This window comes from Schistocerca nitens, chromosome 1 (genome assembly GCF_023898315.1).
Source record: "Schistocerca nitens isolate TAMUIC-IGC-003100 chromosome 1, iqSchNite1.1, whole genome shotgun sequence".
Taxonomy (NCBI): Eukaryota; Metazoa; Arthropoda; class Insecta; order Orthoptera; family Acrididae; genus Schistocerca; species Schistocerca nitens.
This window is the reverse complement of record NC_064614.1, coordinates 887778390-887794875: the sequence shown is the minus strand read 5'-3', so window position 1 is coordinate 887794875 and position 16486 is coordinate 887778390. Positions and strand designations below refer to the sequence as shown.

Here is a 16486-nt window from a genome sequence, read left to right as displayed (position 1 = left end):
CCGCCTCAGCTACAGCATATCGGCGATTGCTGCGCAAACAAGTTCTCCACGTACGCATACACCACCATTACTCTACTACGCAAACATAGGGGTTACACTCGTCTGGTGCGAGGAGTTCGCTGGGGGAATCCTCCGGGGGCCGAACAGCACAATAACCGTGGGTTCGGTGTGGGGCGGCGGAGGGGTGAAGTGGACGTCGGTAGTCGTCGTGGGGTTGTGGGGTTGTGGACCACTGCGGCTGCGGCGGGGACGGAGCCTCTCCGTCGTTTCTAGTTCCCCAGTTGACATACAAAGTACAACATAAGAGGGGCGTTCAATAACTAATGCAACACTTTTTTTTGTGAAAGCAGCTTGGTATTATTTGAGATCCCAAAATACCATACTATTACCCATTCTTCTGGCTACAAAACCTTGTTTTTTCAGTGTAATCAACGTCCAGTGTGACGGCGTTACCCTATCTGTACGCCTCCAAGGTACCACTCTTCTGGTCGACGTCGGAGCCAACGTCTTGCTGCATCAAGAGCCAGCCCATAATCCACGTCGTGCTACCCATGGAGTGCATCCTTCATTGGGCCGAACAGATGCATGTCTGAAGGCGCGAGATCCGGGCTGAAGGGTGGAGAGGAAGAACAGTTCAATGCAGTTTTGTGAGCTCCTTTCAGGTGTGCATACGCCTGTCAGCATTACCAACAGAGAAGTCCAGCTGAGCAGCTAGGTGTCTTCTGATCCGTCGATCATTTCGAATGAGAGTGTCTACAGGTTTCAACATTGCAGGAGTCACAGCTGTGTGCAACTCGCCTGCACGCGGGATATTGGACAGGTTTGGCGACCCTGTTGCGATGATGACAGACGCCTCGCCCAACGACTCGCCGTACTTTTGCTCACTGAGAGGTCTCCGTAGGCATTTTGCAAGCGCCTGTGAATATCTGCTATGCTCTAGTTTTCCGCGAAAAGAAACCCAATATCATGTCTCTGCTTGGAACGCACCTCGGTTACAGACGCCATTTTGAAAGCTACGTATAGCGCCGCCACGTATCGGAACTTCATGAAACTACAGGGGCTTAAGTGGAAATATTCCACGATGTCCCACAACAAATTCCGCAGTTTTTCAACCGAACTTCGCTGAGAAATAAAAAGTGTTGCGTTACTTATTGAACGCCGCTCGTATATCACTGACTGACGCCATTTTAAAATATTGCTGTAGCTGCGCTATCTCATGGTGGATACGCACTGAGGAAACTTTAAAGAACTCATACCTAACGTTTCGCTTTCGTATCATTGTTGTCAGCTGAGTAAAAACAGTATGAATGCACGCTATATCTGTATCGCTGAAAAGAATGTTTGCACACAAGTTCACTGAATGATGGCTCGTCGTTCACGGTTGGCAGTGCGAGGAGTTACCCCTGCTCGCAGTGTGGGCCGGGCTGAGAGCGGGTCGTCTCGGCTGGAGCGGCGCTTGTGTGAGCTGTTGCCAGAGGGACGTGACCTGGCAGAGCTGCGTGGCTCTCGCTCTCGCCCTCGGCTCCAGGTCTGCTCATTAGACGCTCGGCGCCGTCTTCGGGAGGTGTGGCAACTGTCGCTGCCCTCCCTAAGGGGGAGGCACAACACTACGATGGATCGCACAGATCCACTAGATAGTGTTTCTGTGCCTAAGTCTCAAAGCCTGCGGGGTTATTGACCCATCTCGTCTATACCCCTGACTCGGGCATTCACAACAGTCAATAGTGCGTTTACGGTCGCAAGAGCAACACCCTAGCTACAGAGGAGCGACGGATCACAGTTACCACGCCAGCATCCCGTAATTACTCTTGATTCATTGAATTTTCCTCGATGTAATGTCTCTTTGTGTTTTGCATTGAAGCATTCTGTACGTGAAGTTGAAATTATTATTGTACACCTATATAATAGAAACTGGTACTGGGTCTCTTCGATTATCTACAATGGTCTGAACTAGTCTTTTTATTTTGTTCTGGAACTATAGAATGTTAACATTGTTTACAGGTCTGTTGCCTGTCTGGACATGGGCTCAAATGAAATTCAGGAGACACACAATCCAGAAGCTACAGGTTTTCAACAAATTTTGTTTGATGACAGCGATGACGAGGGCGAACATGCTGCGCACAGGGCTCCTATTCTCGATCTGGGAGACGAAGAGATCGATACTGATGCCTCAGAAAGCAAAGAAGAAAGAGACAGCTCAGAGACACAACAGAGCGACACAAACTTAATTAAAGTGAAGAAGATGGCGATGTGTATCGTTGTTATACGAAGAGACGAAAGAAAATAATCGAATCATTCGATTGGAAGAGAACACCATACACAAACCGCAGGCAAACCCAAAACCATAACATTCTCCGCATAAGGCTTCCTGGTGTCACTGGAAAGCAAAAATTATTGAAGGAATTTCAAAAACATGGGAATTCTAATTTGACCAGGAAATGCAGGAAATGATTGTGAAGTACGCGAACCAGAACAACTGAAATTTTCCGAAGCAATTACCAGCGAGAACGAAACGCTCACCCCACGAACATAGTTGAGATAAAAGACTATAAGACTTCCATACATAGTTGGAATGCAAAACGCGGGAAGGAAAAGTCTTCAAGATTTGTGGGATTCCAAGGCGTTCGGAATCGACATATTTCGGTTGACCATAAGTGAGTACAGGTTTCGTTTTCTGTTACAAGCTCTGCGAATTGATGATAGACAATCACGTATTGAACGCAGAGAAGTGGACCGCCTGGCACTAATTCGAGATTTATTTCAAAAGTCTGTGAAGAACTGCCAATCTTGTTACGTTGTAGGCCAAAACGTCACCATTGTCGAGAAACTCGTGGCCTTCAGAGGACGATGCTCTTTTATCCAATATATACCGTCGAAGCCGGCAAAATATGGAACAAAAATATTTGCTACAGTTGATACCAAACTGTTTTACACCTGCAACATGGAGGCCTCTGCTGGCAGACAGCCAAATGGCCCTTTTCAGATTAGTAATCAAAGCAGTCACGTGGATGAACGTTTGGTGGCCCGCCCCCTTACTAATTCAGTGCTGACAACTGGGTCAGCGATGTAAACCTGCTCCGTGATTTGTCAGAGAAGCACCGGCTGTCATATGTTGGAACTCCGAAAAAAATAAATAAATAAATGTCAGATCTCGAAGGAAATGAAGGACGTGAAAACCAGGGTTGCAAATTCTAGCATATTTGCTTACAGAAAAGAAGGTACGGTCGTTTCTTACGTCCCACTAAATAAAAATAACAAAAAAAAATATGTTTTATTGATCTCAAGTACGCATTGTGACACTGAAATTGCGAAAACACAGGAGTTAAAAGAAAACCTATTATGATAACTTAGTATAACACATACAGAGTTGGAGTTGATACGGTTGACAAATTGTGCTCTGCCTGCAACGTCCAGAGGGATACACGACGATGGCCCATGGTCGTACTTTATTCGATACTGAATGTTACTGGTATAAATTCCCAGATAATTTATGTGGAAAATGGCAACGAAAGTCTCCGCTGACGGCTGTTTCCTCGTCAGCTCGGATGGGAACTCCTGGAAGATCAACTAGTAAAACGAATCCTGCTTTCCAATCTACATCGGACCCTGACTACGCCCATTATTGAAATTCTGCAGCAAAATCGCCGACCTTTAGGTCTTGTTGGTGAGAGAGCCGGCAATACCGACACCAATCAAGGAAGAAGGAAGCTTAGCAAACCCTGCCTCACAACTAGTAGAAGACGACTGACGAAATATTTGTGAAAATCGTGCGGAAAATATCTGTATCTTCAACACTGTGATTTTGTTTGCTGTGAAGGATGTGAATTGGGTGCTCCTTCAGAAGAAACATGTAAAGTCTCTTATTGGTTATATTTTTAGTTGTAAGCTACTTTTCAGGACTTCGTATGTCATACATACCATGTAAAACATTCCCTGAACATTATATTTTTCCAAGAGTAATTCCTTATTTCTATGTTGTATGTTTATGAAATAATTCTCTAATAAAATTATTAAAAATAAATACAGTACATTACACGATCCTGGAGCTCATCCACACGTGATACTTTTACAGTATTGTTAATTTGAATGAATGGATCTCTCAGATTCGGCGCCAGCACCCGTATGAGTTCAGGGGCGCCAGCGTAGGAGTGTTAAGCCGTCGACACACAGGACGAGTTAGCTAACGTTCGACGTGGCGATTTACGAGTTTTGTGACGTCACTTTCTGCTACTTCACGTTGAGGAGTCATTTCGTCACGTGAAACACAATGAGTTCTGCGGTATTTTTACAGCGTGCCCTCCTGTAAAGTAGAACCAATGGGAAACAAGAATGCTACCTACGTCATAAGTAGAAAGCATATTCGGTGGGTTTTTATTATACGTTATATCCTATGAATATATGCTGTTTCTAACAAGGGAACCTCCCCATCGCACCCCCCTCAGATTTAGTTATGAGTTGGCACAGTGGATAGGCCTTGAAAAACTGAACACAGATCAATCGAGAAAACAGGAAGAAGTTGTGTGGAACTATGAAAAAAATGAGCAAAATATACAAACTGAGTAGTCCATGCACAGCATAGGCAACATTTAGAAGAGTGTGAGCTCAGTAGCGCCATGGTCCCGTGGTTAGATTGAGTAGCTGCGGAACGAGAGGTTCTTGGTTCAAGGCTTCCATCGAGCGAAAAATTAAATTTTTTATTTTCAGACAACTATCAAAGTTCAGGCACTCACATACAACGTCGCACTCCTAAATTCCAGGACATGTTCAGATTTGCTTGGGCATATGCAGGGTGTGACGGTCTACACACGGCAAAATTTGAAAACGTTAAAAACATATGTTTTGACAGGTCACAGGGAAAACTGTGCGACTGTGAAACTGTTGCATTCATTTGTTGCAGTTTATGTGACAAATTCTTATGTTTTCTTCACTTTTCGGGAGTGATTATCACATCCACAAGAAAACCAAAATCGGGCAAGGTAGAATAATCTTTTTACCCATTCGCCAAGTGTACAAGTTAGGTGGGTAGACAACATATTCCTGTCATGTGACGCACGTGCCGTCACCAGTCTCGTATAGAATATATCAGGCGTGTTTTCCTGTGGAGGAATGACCTTGCGATCAAATGTTTTCGGTTCCCATTGGAGAGGCACGTCCTTTCGTCTACTAACCGCACGGTTTTGCAGTGCGGTCGCAAAACACAGACACCAAACTTATTACAGTGAACAGAGACATCAGTGAACGAACGGACAGATCATAACTTTGCGAAAATAAAAGAAGTAAACGTTTCACTCCAGGCAAGACTTGAACCGAGGACCTCTCGTTCCGCAGCTGCTCACGCTGACCACGGGACCACGGCGCTCCTGGGCTTACCCTATCCTTGTTGTTGCCTATGTTTTGCATGGACTACTCAGTTTGTATACTTTGCTTATTTTTTTCATAGTTCCACATAACTTCTTCCTGTTTTCTCGATTGATCTGTGTTTAGTTTTTCAAGGTCTATCCACTGTGCCAACTCATAACTAAATCTGAGGAGGGTGCGATGGGGAGGTTCCCTTGTAAGCATCAGCACATTAAATTTTTCGAGAACGAATCGTTATTGACACAATTTGTTGTAATAATGGTGGTTAATTAATTTTCGTGTTCAGTTACGTTCGCGATGTAACTCGCGTACTGTGAGAGTAAGCCGTTTTAAGGCAACGACCCACGGAAGATTCATGAATCAGTGTCATTCTTGTTACGATTTGTTACAATTAAATACCAATTAACAATACTTTGGTCATTAAAGCCTTTGGAAGACTGCTGTTAGTGACATCCTATTATATCTTACAGAGTTTCATTGTATCGTAGTTGTTTCAGGTGGAACGTTGCGGAACCGAGGGTAGACCGGCAAACGCTTTAAAAATGGCTCTTAGCACTATGGGACTTAACATCTGAGGTCATCAGTCCTCTAGAACTTAAAACTACTTAAACCTAACTAACCTAAGGACATGACACACATCCATGTCCGAGGCATGGCGACCGTAGAAGCAGCGCGGTTCCGGACTGAAGCGCCTAGAACCGCTCGGGCAAACGGTTCACGTGCCATGTACACTACTGGCCATTAAACTGCTACACCAAGAAGAAATGCAGATGATAAACGGGTATTCATTGGACAAATATTTTATACTAGAACTGACATATGATTACATTTTCACGCAATTTCGGTGCATAGATCCTGAGAAATCAGTACCCAGAACAACCACCTCTGGCCGTAATAACGGCCTTGATACGCCTGGGCATTGAGTCAAACAGAGCTTGGATGGCGTGTACAGGTACAGCTGCCCATGCAGCTTCAACACGATACCACAGTTCATTAACAGTAGTGACTGGCGTATTGTGACGAGCCAGTTGCTCGGCCACCATTGACCAGACGTTTTCAATTGGTGAGAGATCTAGAGAATGTGCTGGCCAGGACAGCAGTCGAACATTTTCTGTATCCAGAAAGGCCCGTACAGGACCTGCAATATGCGGCCGTGCATTATCCTGCTGAAATGTAGGGTTTCGCAGGCATTGAGGGGTAGAGCTACGGGTCGTAACACATCTGAAATGTAACGTCCACTGTTCAAAGTGCCGTCAGTGCGAACAAGGGGTGACCGAGACGTGTAACCAATGGCACCCCATACCATCACGTCGGGTGATACGCCATTATGGCGATGACGAATACACGCTTCCAATGTGCATTCACCGCGATGGCGCCAAACACGGATGCGACCATCATGATGCTGTAAACAGAACCTGGATTCATCCGAAAAAATGACGTTTTGTCATTCGTGTACCCAGGTTCGTCGTTGAGTACACCATCGCAGGCGCTCCTGTCTGGATGCAGCGTCAAGGGTAACCGCAGCCATGGTCTCCGAGCTGATAGTCCATGCTGCTGCAAACGTCGTCGAACTGTTCGTGTAGATGGTTGTTGTCTTGCAAACGTCCCCATCTGTTGACTCAGGGATCGAGACGTGGCTGCACCCGTTACAGCCATGCGGATAAGATGCCTGTCATCTCGACTGCTAGTGATACGAGGCCGTTGGGATCCAGCACGGCGTTCCGTATTACCCTCCTGAACCCACAGATTGCATATTCTGCTAACAGTCATTGGATCTCGACCAACACGAGCAGCAATGTCGCGACATCGCAACCGCAATCGCGATAGGCTACAATCCGACCTTTATCAAAGTCGGAAACGTGATGGTACGCATTTCTCCTCCTTACACGAGGCATCACAACAACATTTCACCAGGCAACGCCGGTCAATTGCTGTTTATGTATGAGAAATCGACAGGAAACTTTCGTCATGTCAGCACGTTGTAGGGGTCGCCACCGGCGGCAACCTTGTGTGAATGCTCTGAAAATCATTTGCATATCACAGCATCTTCTTCCTGTCGGTTAAATTTCGCGTCTGTAGCACGTCATCTTCGTGGTGTAGCAATTTTCATGGCCAGTAGTGTACTTTTCTTTGCAGTTCGCGTTTTCTAAAAGGTTAAGAGACTTTACTACCAAGTTAATAGAAATAAGTTCTTCAATATTTGATGTTATGTAAATGAGAGTGCACTTTCTGTTAGGACCGAATTTGTTCGATTTGGTGAACTTAGTAACGCGATGTCCCCACTGAGTGGACATGTAACTTTCACTTTTGTCTTATTACAAGATCGCAGATAGTACTTTTATTCCAGTTACACCACAGACAAAACAATGTGAGTAGGATATGGTCAAGAAAGGAAATTTGCATTTTAATAGAGCTGACGGAGGATTTCCACGCCATGTCATTTTCGTGAAGAAACTGTGACCCATATAAAGTCTACAACTGACGCTGGAGAGCACAAGACACGTTAACCAGCTCCTGCCGTGTGCCGACGGCGCTGTCTGTCGTGGCGTTGGATATCGGGTCTGCCCTGCACCTCAAACTTTTGCTCCTACTGCATACAGCTCTCCAAAGCAACGCCCACCTCACTCTAAAGACAGTGGTTACTCCGACAAACGCCTCAACGTGCGTTTACACCTGAGCAACTATCTGTACGCACTAGGTGCATACGGCAGTTGCACGAAGAGGCGAGGGGAGCCCATGCAGCTGCGATTAGTCACGCATGCCTCTGATTTGTGCGCGCGAATGACCATACGCAGGCACCACAGTCTTCCCACCTCAAGCGGGGAGACGTGTGCAAAAGCCGTACTCCTGTAGGCGATTCTGTTCGTTTGGTGCTTTGTTTTACTACATCTCACTGTTTAAAGTTTCAGTTTTTCGCACGCATTGTAATCTGCCTTTGCGTTAACACTTTTGCCGAGGAGTCTAACGAGAAATCGCACATTTCCTTGTATGCGACTGGTTAATTCTTTGGATTATGATGCAGGAGTGAAACAAAATGACCAAACGACCGTATCAGTGCCTCACATTGCTAAGAACAGCCTTGAAACATCTAAGGCTACGCAAATGAAAAGCCTTCGTTTGTACTTATCAAAGACGAGCGATTCCGGGGCCACTGATATGCCGGAGCCAGTTCGTAAATTGACAGAAAATGAAGAACACTGAAATCTCGCTTTATAAATGAAATAGCTGCTTTCACTGTTACATAAGCACTGCACAAGCAAGTATTTACTGTCCAAAGCGCCGAACAGTCGGGAAATTCCATCCCACTTAAAAATTTGGTTCAAAATGGCTCTGAGCACTATGGGACTTAACTTCAGAGGTCATCAGTACCCTAGAACTTAGAACTACTTAAACCTAATTAACCTAAGGACATCACAAATATCCATGCCCGAGGCAGATTGGAATCTGCGACCGTAGCGGTTCTGTCTGGTGTTACTGGCTCAGGTGTAGTATCGACTATCCCTCTTTTGGCCTAATTGCCAATATCTATGAGGAAGAGTTTGTATCTGTGGGTTGTGTCCTTAGAAGGTCTCTGCCTACCAATATATATAATATGAATATATACGGGGTTCACTGGCTCGAGAGGGAGGCACGTTGTTTGGGATTTGGCGGTACCGTCGCGACAAAAGGTGGTCGCGAGGTCCGAGCAGCCGAAACTGAGCTGCGTAAGGACGGCCTGCGCAGAGCCAAGATACTGGAATACTTCACTGGGGTTAGCGTCGACAAGCAGTAGGCCGACATTCCGTCGGGTGGTTGGCAACATTCGTGCCGGACGACCGCTCGTGGCTTGCCTGCCGTCTTCTACCTGGCTTTCATCGGCACCACTCAGTAACCGCTGCGACGCTCCGTGGATCCGTGGAACTGCTTGCTGATAAAGAGGAGTAAGATTCTGTAATCCTCGTGGTGATTTGTTTTATTGTCTACCTGCTCTCATTATTTTCTGTTTTCTACCCGACCCTCAGAGTTTTACTCGGTCGACTCTTTGGCCGTAGATATAGGCAGTAGTATCGTACTAAGACACTATTTAGTTGTCGATTGAAAATTTGTCCCGCTATTATTTGGCCTTTCCTTTCTGGTTTTTACCCCATCATTAATGTTCTAATTAATCAGCTCTTAGTCGTAAATACAGCCGGAACAATCGTACTCTGGCACAGGTTGCCGTGAAACAAAAGAGGGACCTTGTGGTTAGATTTAGCTATTAACCGGTTCAATTCTTTGATAGCATTTGCATTTCTCGGTCATAAGTTGAAATCTTAACAACCTGTTGTACTAAGCTGTTCGTTTGTAATAAGTGATCACAAGTAAAATGTCGCGTGATTAGGGCCTCCCGTCTGGCAGACCGTTCGCCGGGTGCAAGTCTTTCGGTTTGACGCCACTTGGGCGACTTGCGCGTCGATGGGGATGAAATATGATGATTAGGACAACACAACACCCAGTTCCTGAGCGGAGAAAATCTCCGACCCAGCCGGGAATCGAATCCGGGCCCTTAGGATTGACATTCTGTCGCGCTGACCACTCACCTACTTTTTTTTAAATCTCATTTTGTTCGTTTTAGTTCGTTTCATCTGCTCGGGGCGGACGTCGCAAGACACCCGTTTCAGTTCGTAGTAGATCCATTAACTCAGTTTTTTTTTTTTTTTAATTACAGAGGGCAGGTAACCCTCTGACCGAACACGCTCAACTACCGTGCCGGCAGGGGCGGACCGTTCACAAGTGATGTTTTAAGACGTTCCTTCACAGCGGTCTTAATAACTGACGATCAGTTTAACCTTGAAGATACGAGGTGCATTCAAGTTCTAAGGCCTCCGATTTTTTTTCTAATTAACTACTCACCCGAAATCGATGAAACTGGCGTTACTTCTCGACGTAATCGCCCTGCAGACGTACACATTTTTCACAACGCTGACGCCATGATTCCATGGCAGCGGCGAAGGCTTCTTTAGGAGTCTGTTTTGACCACTGCAAAATCGCTGAGGCAATAGCAGCACGGCTGGTGAATGTGTGGCCATGGAGAGTGTCTTTCATTGTTGGAAAAAGCCAAAAGTCACTAGGAGCCAGGTCAGGTGAGTAGGGAGCATGAGGAATCACTTCAAAGTTGTTATCACGAAGAAACTGTTGCGTAACGTTAGCTCGATGTGCGGGTGCGTTGTCTTGCTGAAACAGCACACGCGCAGTGCTTCCCGGACGTTTTTGTTGCAGTGCAGGAAGGAATTTGTTCTTCAAAACATTTTCGTAGGATGCACCTGTTACCGTAGTGCCCTTTGGAACGCAATGGGTAAGGATTACGCCCTCGCTGTCCCAGAACATGGACACCATCATTTTTTCAGCACTGACGGTTACCCGAAATTTTTTTGGTGGCGGTGAATCTGTGTGCTTCCATTGAACTGACTGGCGCTTTGTTTCTGGATTGAAAAATGGCATCCACGTCTCATCCATTGTCACAACCGACGAAAAGAAAGTCCCATTCATGCTGTCGTTGCGCGTCAATATTGCTTGGCAACACGCCACACGGGCAGCCATGTGGTCGTCCGTCAGCATTCGTGGCACCCACCTGGATGACACTTTTCGCATTTTCAGGTCGTCATGCAGGATTGTGTGCACAGAACCCACAGAAATGCCAACTCTGGAGTCGATCTGTTCAACAGTCATTTGGCGATCCCCCAAAACAATTCTCTCCACTTTCTCGATCATGTCGTCAGACCGCCTTGGGCGAGCCCGAGGTTGTTTCGGTTTGTTGTCACACGATGTTCTGCCTTCATTAAACTGTCGCACCCACGAACGCACTTTCGACACATCCATACCTCCATCACCACATGTCTCCTTCAACTGTCGATGAATTTCAATTGGTTTCACACCACGCAAATTCAGAAAACGAATGATTGCACGCTGTTCAAGTAAGGAAAACGTCGCCATTTTAAGTATTTAAAACAGTTCTCATTCTCGCCGCTGGCGGGAAAATTCCATCTGCCGTACGGTGCTGCCATCTCTGGGACGTATTGACAATGAACGCGGCCTCATTTTAAAACAATGCGCATGTTTCTATCTCTTTCCAGTCCGGAGAAAAAAAAATAGGAGGCCTTAGAACTTGAATGCACCTCGTATTAACAGCCAACCGTCACCAGGGCTTTACTCAACTGTCAGAAGGGACGGGTTGGGATCCAGTCGCACCTTGGTTGCCGGTTGAAATTAAGAGGTTGGTTGCTTTGGAGTATCATTGTCATATTGTTGGCTAATCTCTGTAACCTTTAGGCGCAGGTGCACATCAACTTCGAACCTTCCGACACAGAGTTTTCAAATTAGCAGTTAAGTCATTTGCTTTGAGTAATAGAATCACTCTTGTCATCAGTGGTGCTTATATAGTTTCCATGTGTTGCAGAAGGGCATTTAATAAGACAGACTGTGTCCAGCGCGGCGGTAAACACCGCTGTTTCACCCGATAACGGGCGGGCTGCAGGTACAGCACTTCAGATTTATTTGGAAGGATTAAAAGCTTATTCAACTTAAGGTTTAAGGTCAAAAGAATTTTGCAAATTTATTAATTTTGTTTAATAAATTCTATGGTTAAATGTGTCGATTATCTCTAAAGCACAGTTTATATATTGTTAAATAAGCAGGTTGTGTGAAAAGAAAGTTATATTGGTGAGTCCTTCCTTCCACGTTTTCCTTAATTCCAATAAGTACCATGTATCAATTCCTGCACAGAATTTGGAGGCTAGAAGTAAACATAAGGTAACTACCTAATTAATCGCTTTTCATGAAATTTCTTCCCGTGTTCTCCATATCTCTCTCTCTCTCTCTCTCTCTCTCTCTCACACACACACACACACACACACACACACACACACACACAGGTGGGATTTGACAGACGGATATATAAACGTGAAGTATTCTTCCAAGGATTTAACCAGCGCTTGGGAAACTTATGGAATAATGTCAGATGCAGTAAATGACCTGAACTGGACCATGTCCATTATAATTATCCGGGCTGTTATGCCGTGGTCGGTTGATGAATTCTGTGTAGATTCCCAACGTTCCGTCTCCGACTGCGGGAGACATCTTCAAGGGGGTCCGTAGGTCGATGGAAGGTCCAACACACCCACTGGCTCCGTACTGACTGCTGCTAAATTCCGTGACCGCGCGCTCCCTCGCCGCGGCGTGACGTCACGTGTTTTGAAAACGTCAGTGCAATTGGCCGCTGTCCGTCGCCGTCGATCGCCGTTGCCATCGCTCAGTGGTGGAAACGTTGGGAATCCACACAGAATTCATCAATCGACCACGGCATAACAGCCCGAATAATTATGATGGACATGATATTTCCGGCCGTGAAAGTCTACATTTTAGTATCTGAACTGGACCTTCGAACTGGGGTAACTGTACCCCACAGAAAGGACTGAAAAAGAGCTAACCTTGTCGCCACTGATCTATAGAGTTCCGTATTTTGTATTTTCCTTGGCTACAATATAGTCTCTCTGCATTTTGTGTTTCTTCTTGGCCATCACTGGCACAACAGAATGAAGTGTTAACTTCGAAAACACGTGTACAGTTACTAAACGCAATACTCCTTGCCATCTTTATCCCTTCCACCACACTCAATTATGCATTACGCAAAGGTATTAATTATCCCTGTACTTGGCTTTTTTTCGATTTCGTCTGTGTCTCGAAATATAGCAGCTGCGGTGACAACTGCTACTAGCATAGCTGACATCTTGATCATTGCAACAGCGTGCGTGGTTATATCTAGGTGTGAATGGAATCACACACGCGCGCAAGGCGAGAAAGAGGCGTGCGCAATCCGCATGTAAAGCAAACACAGGCGGGCGGCGACCGTGCTCAAGGCGCACAGGTAAAAACGCAGATCTGCAGGACTACTCTGAAATTCACAATTAAGTGCATGGCAGAGGGTCCATCGAACAACCTTCAGATTATTTTTTTTTTACAGTTGCATTCCCAAACAGTTGCGCGAATAACGAATAAACAAATTTTTCCGTGCGAACTCTGATGTCCCTCATTTTATTACGACCATGATTTCGCCCCAGGTAGGTAAGATTCAAAAATTTTTTTCACATTCGAAAGACATATTTGCTGATCTATATTTCGAGAAAAGACTTCGCCGCAACTAAAACCGCCTTGTTTTAATGTTTGGCCCCAAAACCCACTATATCCGTCACACTCTCTCCCCTATCGCGATAATATAAAAAGAGCTGCCCTTCTTCGGATTTTTTCGATGTCCTCCGACAGTCCTTTCTGGCAGGGATCCGATAAAGCGGAACTCCAGAGGAGGACGGACGAATGGTGAGCAGGCAATGTCTTTAGTAGTCAATAAAATTTTACTAGGTTTAAGGCTGCATTCGAACAACAAAATTCCGACGTTTTGGCGACTATTGCAAGACGCCTTCCTCAGGGTGTATTGCTAACTGCTGAATTTTATAGTTGACAATGTGGCCTCGAACCTAGAATAATTTGACAGACTGTGACAACGGCCGCAGTAGCCTACGTTTACATTTAATGTCTTTATTAGATCTGTTGTAGCTTCTAAATGTTCTGGCAATAAAACTCGGTCTTCGATTTGTCTTCCTCACACCAAATTCTGTGTGATTTTTCCAGTTCAAGATGTTCGTAAGTATGATTCCCAGGTATTTAGCTGAACTGACAGACAGCCTTTATATTTGTGTGATTTATCGTGTAAACGTAATTTAGCGGATTTCTTTTGGTAAACACGTGGATGGCCTCACACTTTTCATCATGTAAGATCAATTACCAGCTCGTGGTCTTGCGGTAGCGTTCTCGCTTCTCGCGCACGGGGTCCCGGGTTCGATTCCCGGCGGGGTCAGGGATTTTTCTCTGCCTCGTGATGACTGGGTGTTGTGTGTTCATCATCATTTCATCATCATTGACTCGCAAGTCGCCGAAGTGGCGTCAACTAAAAAGGACTTGCAATACGGCGGCCGAACTTCCCCGCATGGGGCCTCCCGGCCAACAATGCCATACGATCATTTCATTTCAATTACCATTTTTCGCACCATGTAGATACCTTCTCTTACCCATTTTGCATTTGTTTATGATTTTGTGATGACTTAAACAGTCGGCTTCTACCAATTTTTCCATTCTTCTGTGAAGGTTTCGCAATAGCATTTTGAAACTGATAGTTTAGTAATTTTCACACCTGTCAGTACCTGGTTTCTTTGGCATTGCAATTATTATTTTCGTTTTGAAGTCTAAGGGTTTTTCGCCTGTTCATACATCTTGTTCACCAGATGGAAGAATTTTGTCGTGGCTGGCCCTCCCAAAGACTATCGGTAGCTCTAACGGACGGTGTTTACTCCCGGTACCTTGTTTCGTCTTGGGTCTCTCAGTGCTTCGTCAAATTCTTCGTACAGGTGGTTCTCTTTTCTCTAAAGGCTCTTTAATTTTCCTGTAGATAGCATCTACCTTACCCTTAGTGATGTATGCTTCTACATCCTTACATTTGGCCTCTAGCCATTCCTGCTAAGTCATTTTGCACTTCCTTTCGATCTAATTCTTTTAGAGGTTTTCCTTTCATCGATTAGATTCAACTTCTCTTGTGCTGCCCAAGGAATTCTACCAGACCTCGTCTTTTTACCCACTACCTTCGCCATCCCCCCCCCCCCCCCCCCCCCATGAACCACGGACCCTGCCGTTGGTGGGGAGGCTTGCGTGCCTCTGTGATACAGATAGCTGTACCGTAGGTGCAACCACAACGGAGGGGTTTCTGTTGAGAGGCCAGACAAACGCGTGGTTCCTGAAGAGGGGCAGCAGCCATTTCAGTAGTAGCAGGGGTAACAGTCTGGACGATTGGCTGTTCTGGCTTTGTAATATTATCCTAAACGGCCTTGTTGTGTTGGTACTGCGAACAGCTGAAAGCAAGGGGAAACTACAGCTGTAATTTTTCCCGAGGGCATGCAGCTTTACTGTATGGTTAAATGATGATGGCATCATCTTGGCTAAAATATTCCGGAGGTAAAACAGTCAACCATTCAGATCTCTGGGCGTGGACTACTAAGGAGGTCGTTGTGATCGGGGGATCACGGTTTGAAACGTCAGGTCCCTTAATCGGGCAGGTGAAAAAAAAAATCCACTCTGTCTTCAGGCCACGAGTGGCCTACCGGGACCATCCGACCGCCGTGTCATCCTCGGTGGAGGAGGCGGATAGAAGGGGCGTGGGGACAGCACACCGCTCTCCCGGTCGTTATGATGGTATTCTTGACCGAAGCCACGACTATTCGATCGAGTAGCTCCTCAATTGGCATCACGAGGCTGAGTGCACCCCCAAAAATAGCAACAGCGCATGGCGACCTGGATGGTCACCCATCCAAGTGGCGACCACGCCCGACAGCGCTTAACTTCGGTGATCTCACGGGAACCGGTGTATCCACTGCGGCAAGGCCGTTGCCCAATCGGGCAGGTAGGTTAGGTAATTTAAAAAGGGAAATGGATAGGTTAAAGTTAGATATAGTGGGAATTACTGAAGTTCGGTGGCAGGAGGAACAAGACTTTTGGTCAGGTGATTACAGGGTTATAAATACAAAATCAAATAGGGGTAATGCAGGTGTAGGTTTAATAATGAATAACAAAATAGGAGTACGGGTAAGCTACTACAAACAGCATAGTGAACGCATTATTGTGGCCAAGATAGACACAAAGCCCACGCCTTCTACAGTAGTACAAGTTTATATGCCAACTAGCTCTGCCGATGACGAAGAAATTGATGAAACGTATGATGAGATAAAACAAATTATTCAGGTACAGAAAGGAGACGAAAATTTAATAGTCATGGGTGACTGGAATTCGATAGTAGGAAAAGGGAGAGAAGGAAACATAGTAGGTGAATATGGATTGGGGCTAAGAAATGAAAGAGGAAGCCGCCTGGTAGAATTTTGCGCAGAGCATAACTTAATCATAGCCAACACTTGGTTCAAGAATCATGAAAGAAGGTTGTATACCTGGAAGAATCCTGGAGATACTAAAAGGAATCAGATAGTTTATATAATGGTAAGACAGATTTAGGAACCATGTTTTAAATTTTAAGACATTTCCAGGGGCAGATGTGGATTCTGACCACAATCTATTG

The 16486-nt window shown here is 45.5% G+C and overlaps 1 pseudogene; it reads right to left on the bottom strand.

The window, feature by feature from the left end:
* Positions 1 to 15691: 15691 nt before the first annotated feature.
* Positions 15692 to 15809, bottom strand: LOC126206219 (5S ribosomal RNA; annotated as a pseudogene).
* Between the last annotated feature and the right edge of the window lie 677 nt (positions 15810 to 16486).